A 12041-nucleotide genomic window follows, 5' to 3' on the forward strand; every position below is an offset into this window, starting at 1 on the left:
GGAGAGCTTAGGGAGGGGGAGAACAAATCCTACCCGAGTTAGTTGCTCTGCTAGCCGGCCATCAAGTGGCTACATAGAGAAATTCAGGGGTGTGTGCGCGCGCGCGTGTGCGTGTGGAAAGTATCTATCTGGGATGCTGTCTTCCTCGCGCACCCCTCTCTCGCTCGCGCGCTCGGAGCCGCTCGGAGCCGTCGCCAGCAGTGGTAGGCTCCAATTTGACAGCAGCAGCGCTTGCTTTCTAAAGAAAGCTTAGCTCTCACTTTTCAGTCTGTCTCATTACCGCTCTCATTGTTTCTTTCGACATCGAGAAACGGAGCAGGTACCTACTCTCCTCCTCACCCTGTATTATGAATAGCCTTTTTTTTGTTTTTTTTTTGCTGCACAAATGTTGATTTTAGCACTTTTTCTTTTTGGGAACCTCGATTCTAACGGAATTTGTTGTGGCTGTTTTGGTGTCTTCTCTCTTTCAGTTCACTTGGAGTCTATTTGGAATAAGAAAGCATTGCTGTTTTCTGACTGGAGAGAAGGAAGATAAGACTCCTCTGGATTTCCTAAGGAATTTTATCTGAACGCCTTGGTAAGTGTTCCTTCGCGTCGCATAGAAAGAGGTCAGGTTATCACTATTGATAAATCCCAGTTTGCCCGACATGAGTGTACAATTCAATCACTTATCATTTATTCTCCCTTTTGTCATTTAATTACAGTTACCGTGGCTTTTGAATTCATCAGCTGGGGTATATAGTAAGTAGCATTTAGACTTTTTCTCGCATTATTATCTGCAGAGATGTTGCCTACTTTACAGGCTTTTAGAAGTGTCGGGTTCATGAGTTGTGTAAGCAATATTTTAGCAAATTATGTATTGTTGGCGTGTTATTATTGACATGCCATGAGCAGACATTTCAGCTCATCATGGAAGTACGATGTCGGATGCTTTTCAGACTAGCACTTGTTCACTCTGCTTCACTATGCCCGCTCAAATATGAATATATCTGTTCAGCTACCTGCACACTACAGGACTCCCATTTTTAATATGAAATGTTTGCCTTAAATAGCCTGGGTTTATCTCCCAAAGAGATCGGGAGAGGTGGTCCATGTATGCCGGGGATGGCAACTTTGATGGGGGGGCACCAAAACTCACACCCACCACATATGCCGTCAACTGATTTGTGCATTCTATTTGTGCAGTTAAAAGACTTAACTATCTTAACGAAATGCATTATACCATTAGCCAGGTTATATACCATTAGCCCCCCCCCCAAAAAAACTTTCATACAATTCTACCCATTTTCCCATGAGGTCGAGATACAATTTAGTCCTTTTAAAGCAATTTTCCTGCAATTCTACACATTTTGCCATGACTTATGCAATGCTAATATGATATCTGAGTGAGAGTGACTAACAAAATCAATGGGGGCCACATAGAGGTCAGGGCCCCTGGGCACGTGCCCTGCATGCCCGGTCGGTATTCGGGACATGATAGCTGGCTAGACATAACTCCCCAATAAATAAAAACATCCCACTGACATGGCTAATTGAGTGACTGTCAGTGACTAAGAGACAAACTTGAAATTGCACCTTGTGTATTCTACTATTCTAACGCTTAACAGTAAGTTGAGAACCCTAATATATATATATATATATTTAGAAAATGGTCGAGGGCCCCATTTTTGGAAGTTAATCCACCCACTGCCCGCCAGTTGTCCATCCCTGATGCATATCTGTTGTCCACATGGTTGATGAAAACGATGCTGTGATGCTCCCCTTTTTTTATTTTTTATATATGTTAAATATCACAGAACATGTGGGGAAACGTCTCTTGAAAGGTGCTGCTCTTTGTGTTAGGGAGGTACATTGGGAGGGGCTGGGGTGTGTCGGCTACTGTATGTATATGCAAAATCATCACTTGGGGGTGTAAAGTTATTCCAGTGGTGTCATGTCTGGAGAGAGAGAGAGAGAGAGAGAGAGAGAGTGTGTGTGTGTGTGTGTGTGCACTCACTGTTCACCATTTGATAGACTCTTTACATGTCAAATATTATTGTACAATCACTGCTGATTGACATAAATAGCACTGCCCACTGCTGCACTGAGAGGGGGCATGTTTGTTTGCCCTCCATCAATGTCATGTGAATCCGCAGCATTTACTACATTCTGTGTTGCGTTCTTTTCCGCGGAGAGTGTTGAGTGGTTTATCCCGCATAATCATGTCTCTCAAATTTGAACTCCGATCAAATCAGTGCGATGTGCAATGGCAGTGTATCAAATCAAAAGTCGACTAATTGAATGACCTCACAATGAAACAGCTGTTGGTCTCGACCATTGAAACCCTTGGAGGGGGGCGCTAAAACCACCTTTCCGTTAACATTGTGCTTCCTATACACCCAGGAGAGGCAGTTGTGTAAAGCGAAAGAAGGCGAGAGAAAGTCATACATCTCTCCGCTGTACAGCAGAGTGACACAGGGTTAAGTGAGAATGACCATAAAGGTAATGTGATAGCGTTATAGGTCTCTCTATCCCGGGGAGGTGGAGGGAGGATAGTGTAGCTCATCAATATGGACCACTGCAATGAGTCAATCATGATGTGGACACAATTACATGCAGGCAATTACATTGTTAACCATGAACATATTGTATTATTCAAGCTGTGTTATTCAGAGTTACCATATTTGAGGGTTATATTTTGCATAGCAGAGAGATGTCAGCACTAAGGTTATCTTTGTGGATTTAGGCTTGGCTGCGCTAATGTGGCCCTCGTGTAGCAGTTTTTCTGGTGTTGACCATATTTAGTTAGAGCTATCTCATGCTGTAAATGCAAAGAATAGCTTACATGGAAGTGTCTGTCTGTCTGCTTGCAATATTGGGGCCATTGTTATTTTATCATCAAACTATGAATGAAGTGTTAACATGGACGCTACGTAAATATGAATTCATACCGCCACGTCTAATCTCCTTAGCTGGGCTTTAAAATGGTGACGCCGTCATGTCTCGGTAGATGTTTTGAAGTCGTCTCCTATTTGACCTTGTTTGATTGAGGAAAGTCAACTATACCCTTGAGTAGCACAGCAAGATCACACACATGATTGACATCACGGCACTACAAAAAGCACAGCAGTTTCACACACATTTCTTTACGTGTTACATAATTCATCATCATCTAGTGAGGCACTACAGTATTTTTTTTTGTAAGATGAAAAGACAAAGGAGTGACTTTGAAAGCAAGCAGGAAGGCAGTGAAATGTATTTGATCATGCATGCACCTGTCCATTCTAAGCGGTACAGTGGGAACGTGCTAACAAGAAGAGGAGCATCATACTGCCAGTGGCAAGAGCGAAAAATACACGAATCCCTCACAGCAACTGGAAAACAAGTTGACATTGCAGCATGTATTTCCTACTACTAGCTCAGCTATCCCTTCCAGGTTGAATTGCAACTTGGCTGAGGCATTCATGAGACTAGTGCTTTAGGAGATGTGAGGGAACATTCCGTTTTTCTCTGGGAAAGGGGATTTTCAACTTTCACTATTGTCACTCACCCCTTTCTCGGCAAGTCTTTTTCACGCATTAGTCCCAGGTAAGTCTTTTTCCCGCCATCCGTTCCCGGCAGCAGCAGTCCCATTTCATAAATTGCCCACCATTTGACAATTTTCTCCCGTCTTCTCCCTGAGTCCTACTCCCTGAGTCTACTTGCTTGCCGTGCGTCCATCAACAAGATATTAGTTAGCTGGAGAAAGACAGCTCTTGCTCGCGTGCTTGCTGAGTGGCGGACGAGCATTAACTCCACATTGCTGCAAAGCTCTTCCCACCTTTAATTATCCTTCAACACCGATAGCTCAACCGCGCGGCTCTGTTGAACACACTTTCATGACTTTTACCTGTTCTTTTTTTCTCCCCGGAGAGAAAGACGGGGAGAAAGGGTTTCAACATATAATTACGGTTGATGAAATCCTTCCAGGTGACGTAATCGGGCCATGGCTAAGTGTTAGCAGAGGATTGCCATAACAGCAGCACATAAACAAGTATCAAACTACTTTTAACGACTAACTCACTTTAGTATGTAGATGTTTGTTTCCATGCTGAGACAATAGTCTGAATGAACTAATGAGCAGTAATATTGGAAGGATATGGACTGTGCAAGTGTCCATATTCCCAGCCACTGATTGCAGACATTATCGGCAGTAGAATCCTGCCATTTCATTTACATTTTTAGTAGACTTACAGGAGCAATTAGGGTTAAGCGCCTTGCTGAAAGGCACATCCGACACATTTCTCACCTAGTCTGCTCGGAGGCCTTTCAGTTACTGGTCCAACACTCTTGACTGCTAGGCTACATGCCGCCCTCTTTCCCTAGTTCTCTCCACAGTTACGGTAGGCTCATATGTAAGTTACAGCTAGCATATGCGGTACTTACAGCTAGCATACACGGTACTTCTGTGATGTCCACATGTTCTCTTCCGCATACTGTAACTAACGCACCTTGAATACAAGCCCACTTGTTGTGACACATCGGATGGCCAGCTCCCAGGGGGCCGTTTTATAATGAGGACGTACTGACAGATGCACCTGGCGCAGGCGCTTTCAGGAAATGTTGATTCATCCCGAGGAAAAAAAACAAAAAAGTTTCTGCCCGACCAACATGAAGCAAGAAATCTCTCTCCCTCTGTCACATCGCCTCGCCTCTCACTGTGGCAAAAAAAGGTTTGATTTATCCTGTCTGCTTCTTACACTTTTGGGATGTGGCGCGTTTTCTTATTTGGGGGCTTACGTCTTTGCTTGCCAACATTTCTCATCACCTGAAGAGTGTCTGCTGGATTTGAAAATGTGAAAAAAATATATATATGGGTTGTCCCTCTGAGGCCCCTGAAGCAAATGACTCCCCAGATGGGCTCCTTTTGGCACAGGGTGTCATATCACCAAGACCCTCCCCTTCAAGCCTAAAAGATGACTTCAGTATACAGTAAGTCCCTGTCAGAAGTTGTCACGTCATGCAATACCATTTTATGGATAGTGGTACAACTGCTCCCAGGCTTGGTAGCTGTTTTAGCCGGTGGTGTTAGTGCATTGAGAATCGTGTGTGTGTGTGTGTGTTTTGAATGGTTTGTTGTGGGGGTGGGGCCGTGTTGATTTACAACCGGATCCCTCATGCAGATTTTTCGATACAGACATCAGCTGTCTGGAGATTTATAGTTGATGTATGCACACGCATCTAATAAACTGTTTCAATCACATACTACATACAGTACACCGTGCATGATCAATTTAATTCACACACAGGACAACATACAGGCAGACACACAAACAAAGCACACACACACAAAAATAACAAAACATTTCTCTGGTGTTGATTGGAAAAGTTGCTTGAAAGGAAACGTCACCTGCACTTCTGCCCACCCGCTTATTTATCAGCCATTTGGCGCCGCTCGTAAATCAGACATTTATTAAGTTGTTAAATGACTACTATTGCCATTAAGCCTGATGTATATGACACGGTAGGAGGGAACATGAGGTATTGCTGTTTCTTCTGGCTATTCAATTAAATTAGGTTTTTAAGCCTGTTTTCCCTTTTTTCTCTCTCCTTCACCCCTCTCTCCTCTCTCCTTCACCCCTCTCTCCTCTCTTCTTCACCCTTCTCTCCTCTCTTCTTCACCCCTCTCTTCTTCACCCCTCTCCTCTCTTCTTCACTCCTCTCTCCTCTCTTCTTCACCCCTCTCTCCTCTCTCCTTCACCCCTCTCTCCTCTCTTCTTCACCCTTCTCTCCTCTCTTCTTCACCCCTCTCTTCTTCACCCCTCTCCTCTATTCTGCACTCCTCTCTCCTCTCTCCTTCACCCCTCTCTCCACTCTCCTTCACCCCTCTCTCCACTCTCCTTAACCCCTCTCTCCACTCTCCTTCACCCCTCTGTCCTCTCTTCTTCACCCCTCTCTCGCTCTTCTTCACCCCTCCCTCCGCTCTTCTTTACCCCTCCCTCCGCTCTTCTTCACCCCTCCCTCCGCTCTTCTTTACCCCTCCCTCCGCTCTTCTTTACCCCTCTGTCCTCTCTTCTTCACCCCTCTCCCCTTCACCCCTCTCTCCTCTCTTCTTCACCCCTCTCTCCTCCCTTCTCTTCTCTTCTTCCCTCTCTCCTCTCTCCTCTACCCCTTTCTCCTTCACCCCTCTCTCCTCTCTTCTTCACTCCTCTCTCCTCTCTTCTTCACCCCTCTCTCCTCTCTCCTTCGCCCCTCTCTCCTCTCTTCTTCACCCTTCTCTCCTCTCTTCTTCACCCCTCTCTTCTTCACCCCTCTCTTCTTCACCCCTCTCCTCTATTCTTCACTCCTCTCTCCACTCTCCTTCACCCCTCTCTCCACTCTCCTTCACCCCTCTCTCCGCTCTCCTTCACCCCTCTCTCGCTCTTCTTCACCTCTCTCTCTGCTCTTCTTCACCCCTCCCTCCGCTCTTCTTTACCCCTCCCTCCGCTCTTCTTTACCCCTCTGTCCTCTCTTCTTCACCCCTCTCCCCTTCACCCCTCTCTCCTCTCTTCTTCACCCCTCTCTCCTCCCTTCTCTTCTCTTCTCTTCTTCCCTTTCTCCTCTCTCCTCTACCCCTCTCTCCTTCGCCCCTCTCTCCTCTCTTCTTCACCCCTCTCTCCTTCTCTTCTTCACCCCTCTCTCCTTCTCTCCTTCACCCCTCTCTCCTCTCTTCTTCCCCCCTCTCTCCTCTCTTCTTCACCCCTCTCTCCTCTCTTCTTCACCCCTCTCTCCTCTCTTCTTCACCCCTCTCTCCTCTCTTCTTCACCCCTCTCTCCTCTCTTCTTCACCGCTCTCTCCTCTCTTCTTCACCACTCTCTCCTCTCTTCTTCACCCTTCTCTCTTCTCTCCTTCACCCCTTTCTCCTCTCTCCTTCACCCCTCTCTCCTCTCTTCTTCACCGCTCTCTCCTCCACCCCTCTGTCCTCTCTTCTTCACCCCTCTCTCCTTCTCTCCTCTCTTCTTCACCCCTCTCTCCTCTCTCCTTCACCCCTCTCTCCTCTCTCCTTCACCCCTCTCTCCTCTCTCCTTCACCCCTCTCTCCTCTCTTCTTCACCCCTCTCCTCTCTTCTTCACCCCTCTCCTCTCTTCTCCACCCTCCGCTCTCCTTCACCCCACCCTCTGCTGTCCTTCACCCCTCTGTCCTTCACCCCTCTGTCCTCTCTTCTTCACCCCTCTCTCCTCTCTTCTTCACCCCTCTCCTCTCTCCTTCACCCCACCCACCACTGTCCTTCACCCCTCTGTGCTTCACCCCTCTGTCCTTCACCCCTCTGTCCTCTCTTCTTCACCCCTCTCTTCTTCGCCCCTCTCTCCTCTTTTCTTCGCCCCTCTCTCCTCTCTTCTTCGCCCCTCTCTCCTCTCTTCTTCGCCCCTCTCTCCTCTCCTCGTGGCGTTGCTCTGATAAAATTTAGAAGAGCAGGGATTGATTGCAGGGATGAAGCACAGTGGACCGAGGGGAACACTGCAACGGCTCTATGTTACTGCGGATCAATTCTCGCCTTTGCATACTGTAGAGACTTATACCACCAGACTTAAGCTTTATTCTTTGCTCGGCCTGAAGTGAGGATACACTGTTTACTTCCAAGCACGCAAGCGTGTCAAAGGCGATAATGTGTATGGCTTAACCCAGGGCCTAATGTATTTGTTTGGACTCTGTATATAACCAGTTGCTTATTTAATACAAAGCAATACCATAGGGATTATTAGAATATGTCTGAATAGGAAGTAGGCCGTAGAGGTGAAATTTAGGTGAAATTGCCTGTAGGTCATTTAAAAAAAATTATATCTTGGTTTGGTTTCTTCTCAACTTGAAGAAAATGATGTGGCTGGGTTCACTGCTCAGCACACTTTGAGCAGAGATGAAGTGACTAGTCTTGAATGCTACTGTACTCAGTTGTTTTGCGCATTACATAATTTCACTGGAAGGCAAGTAGTGCCTCCAACCCAGGGTCAGCCAAGCATGCTTTTGAAATTCACCTCAACTGAGAACTGTGGTGGATATGTCCGCCCCCCCCCCCCCCCCCTTTAGCGTACTTTGCTTTCGCCTGCAGGGAACCAGCAGCAGTCTTGTGCTCACGCTGGGAAAAGTGGATTCCTTTCGGCCATACATGACAGAATCTCACCAATAAGACAAAAACTGACTGAAAAAGAAAAGGCAAGTGGATTCCTTTCGGCCATACATGACAGAATCTCACCAATAAGACAAAAACTGACTGAAAAAGAAAAGGCAAGATAATTCCGCCAGAATCTAGGCCTTTGTGTGGTTGGAGAACTGTGCTAATTAGTGATACATGTTAGCATGATAGATCATGGCCATGTGATGCTGTATTAAGCGCTAGCATGGCCAATGATTTTTTTTTCCACGTCCAAAGGGAAAACGCCAACCCCATTGTATGTTTTGACCTTCTTTGTGGTCTGCGTGTACAGTACAACACCAGAGGGGGATTCTGTAAGACTGCTTGTTTTGCTCCTAGCCCCTCTGAAGGTTTTCAGAGGGCAGCGATAGGTTGAGTGTTAGCATTGTGTCATCCAGGAGGAACAGAGCAGGAGGAAGAAAGAAAGGAAAGAATATTGCAGGCATGCCGGTGCCAGGCAACTCTGTACAGGTCGATGTTGCTCCCCCCCGACCCGAACATGAGAAATCAATTAGACACTCACTTGTTATCCGAGGGACTTTCACTGTGAGGGAGAGGATGGAGAGAATCAGAAAGAAAGAAGAATGGAGGAGGGAGGTGAACAAGAATGCCGGCGCAGCCTGTTCGCTGTAAAAAAAGATCTGGACCCATGTGACCTGCTGCTAACACCTAACTGTTTCAGGCCACGTCCCAATACACTGGAATGACTGCTTTGTCTCAACCGATTTCCTTTATGGTCCAAAATACTAACCTGCTGAAAGCCTTTGTTGGGATTTCTACCAGGATTGGAGTTAACCACATTCAGCCAATTCACAAGATTAATTGCAATTCCAATTCAATAATGGAAAAGTTCAATTTATTTACAATGAGGGCTTTCGATTTGTTACATTGTTGTCCTTGTGAGGTAAAATGTATATAAGCCTAAACCAGGTATCAACCAAACTGCCCTCTCTTATCAAGTCCTTTCTGATCAGTAGCCAGGAAGGACAGGGAATGGGGAAAGGATGCTATTGTGAGAGTATTGGAACGTAGCCGTACTACTGAGTCCTTTCTGATCAGTAGCCAGGAAGGATGGGGGATGGAGATAGGATACTATTTTGAGGATATCGTGAAGTAGCCTTACTGTTGTCCTTGCTTACCTCTCCCTACCAGCAGCCTCGGGGCACTCCGAACACTATGCTGTAATTACACGTCAGACCTTTCACCCTCTTACTTCACGGCTGATACTACAGGGACGTTGTCGGCGTGCTAGGGCATACAGTACTAGCATTTCTTACTGAAACCACGAGGGGCACAGTTGGTCTTTGTTATATTATTAACACCTCATGGCATCAGTATTATGTCTGTGAATATGCTGGTTTTGTAAACAGGCCACTGTGGAAGAGGATTCTGCACTGTCCTTATAAAAGGACCATTGTTTGGGAGTTGGTTTGAAAGCAGAGGAGATCATTGAGGGACTATTAATGTTTTTCATAGGTATTTGTGTGTTGTTGTTAGTTTAGGTACTGATTATTTTGCATGTTCTTCATCGGGCAATATTTATTTTGCTGAAACCACTTTGATTTAATTGAATCTTACAGCGACGAACCTTAAAACTGTTGCTAAATTAGATCAATTTAATCGTTTTGCGACATTAGACAATGACTATTCTACTAAGAATATCTCTTTGTTATTGACTATTCCACTTAGAATATATTTGTGTTATTGACGATTCCACTTAGAATATTTCCTTTGTGTTTATATTTTGACGTTTGTATCACTTTACCAAAATGGCAAGAGGTCTTCAATTATGCTCAGCACAAATGGTTAATTTTCCATTTAAAATGCATATATTATGGATTTCCCGGAGATCCAGAGAAAATGACCTTACATAATTGAATGAGATGTTTGAAATAAATGGCCTAATGAACCTTAATGCATCTTAATGCAATATTTGATTGAATAGGGCTTAGCCATGTAAATACAGCGGTTTCGAGCGTACCACTGTCAATGGATTCCACTAGGCCCTAGGGTTCTCTCTTTGATCGCGTCGAAAAGAAGCTGCTTTTTGATCATGCCACACCTCCAACATAAATCTACCCTTACGAACGACAGCTCAGAAAAAGAGGAGAGTATAATCTGTACGGACACATAAGCACAGGAGAGCAACCCAGCTGTCATACCACCTTGTATCCCATTACCGGCTTGCCTCTGGAGCTAAGCAGGGGGAGACTGGTCAATCCTTGGATGGGAGACCAGATACCGCTGGAAGTGGTGTTGGAGGGCTAGTAGGGGCTGTCTTCCCCCTGGTCTAAGGAGACATCAATGCCCCAGGGTAATGAGTAGAGGTGCTATAGCCCTGGTGTATTGGTCAAGGAGACTTCAATGCCCCAGGGTAATGAGTAGAGGTGCTATAGCCCTGGTGTATTGGTCTAAGGAGACATCAATGCCCCAGGGTAATGAGTAGAGGTGCTATAGCCCTGGTGTATTGGTCTAAGGAGACATCAATGCCCCAGGGTAATGAGTAGAGGTGCTATAGCCCTGGTGTATTGGTCTAAGGAGACATCAATGCCCCAGGGTAATGAGTAGAGGTGCTATAGCCCTGGTGTATTGGTCTAAGGAAACATCAATGCCCCAGGGTAATGAGTAGAGGTGCTATAGCCCTGGTGTATTGGTCTAAGGAGACATCAATGCCCCAGGGTAATGAGTAGAGGTGCTATAGCCCTGGTGTCTTGGTCTAAGGAGACATCAATGCCCCAGGGTAATGAGTAGAGGTGCTATAGCCCTGGTGTATTGGTCTAAGGAAACATCAATGCCCCAGGGTAATGAGTAGAGGTGCTATAGCCCTGGTGTCTTGGTCTAAGGAAACATCAATGCCCCAGGGTAATGAGTAGAGGTGCTATAGCCCTGGTGTCTTGGTCTAAGGAGACATCAATGCCCCAGGGTAATGAGTAGAGGTGCTATAGCCCTGGTGTCTTGGTCTAAGGAAACATCAATGCCCCAGGGTAATGAGTAGAGGTGCTATAGCCCTGGTGTCTTGGTCTAAGGAGACATCAATGCCCCAGGGTAATGAGTAGAGGTGCTATAGCCCTGGTGTATTGGTCTAAGGAGACATCAATGCCCCAGGGTAATGAGTAGAGGTGCTATAGCCCTGGTGTATTGGTCTAAGGAGACATCAATGCCCCAGGGTAATGAGTAGAGGTGCTATAGCCCTGGTGTCTTGGTCTAAGGAGACATCAATGCCCCAGGGTAATGAGTAGAGGTGCTATAGCCCTGGTGTATTGGTCTAAGGAGACATCAATGCCCCAGGGTAATGAGTAGAGGTGCTATAGCCCTGGTGTATTGGTCTAAGGAAACATCAATGCCCCAGGGTAATGAGTAGAGGTGCTATAGCCCTGGTGTCTTGGTCTAAGGAGACATCAATGCCCCAGGGTAATGAGTAGAGGTGCTATAGCCCTGGTGTATTGGTCTAAGGAGACATCAATGTCCCAGGGTAATGAGTAGAGGTCTATAGCCCTGGTGTATTGGTCTAAGGAAACATCAATGTCCCAGGGTAATGAGTAGAGGTGCTATAGCCCTGGTGTATTGGTCTAAGGAGACATCAATGCCCCAGGGTAATGAGTAGAGGTGCTATAGCCCTGGTGTCTTGGTCTAAGGAGACATCAATGCCCCAGGGTAATGAGTAGAGGTGCTATAGCCCTGGTGTCTTGGTCTAAGGAGCAATCAATGTCCCAGGGTAATGAGTAGAGGTGCTATAGCCCTGGTGTCTTGGTCAAGGAGACATCAATGTCCCAGGGTAATGAGTAGAGGTGCTATAGCACTGGTGTCTTGGTCAAGGAGCGTTCAATGTCCCAGGGTAATGAGTAGAGGTGCTATAGCGCTGGTGTCTTGGTCAAGGAGGCATCAATGCACCAGGGTAATGAGTAGAGGTGCT

At 46.1% G+C, this 12041-nt stretch overlaps 1 protein-coding gene across 1 annotated transcript in view; it reads left to right on the plus strand.

Annotated features, from left to right (window-relative positions):
- Positions 1-467: 467 nt before the first annotated feature.
- Positions 468-12041, plus strand: part of LOC139378982 (receptor-type tyrosine-protein phosphatase delta-like) — a 579926-nt gene continuing 568352 nt past the window's right edge. Inside the window, exons 1-2 of the mRNA XM_071121647.1 lie at positions 468-577; positions 705-741. The gene's annotated coding sequence lies outside the window, so the exon portion shown is untranslated. The remainder of the gene's footprint in view (positions 578-704; positions 742-12041) is intronic.

The sequence above is a fragment of the Oncorhynchus clarkii genome, chromosome 21 (assembly GCF_045791955.1).
Source record: "Oncorhynchus clarkii lewisi isolate Uvic-CL-2024 chromosome 21, UVic_Ocla_1.0, whole genome shotgun sequence".
NCBI lineage: Eukaryota > Metazoa > Chordata > Actinopteri > Salmoniformes > Salmonidae > Oncorhynchus > Oncorhynchus clarkii.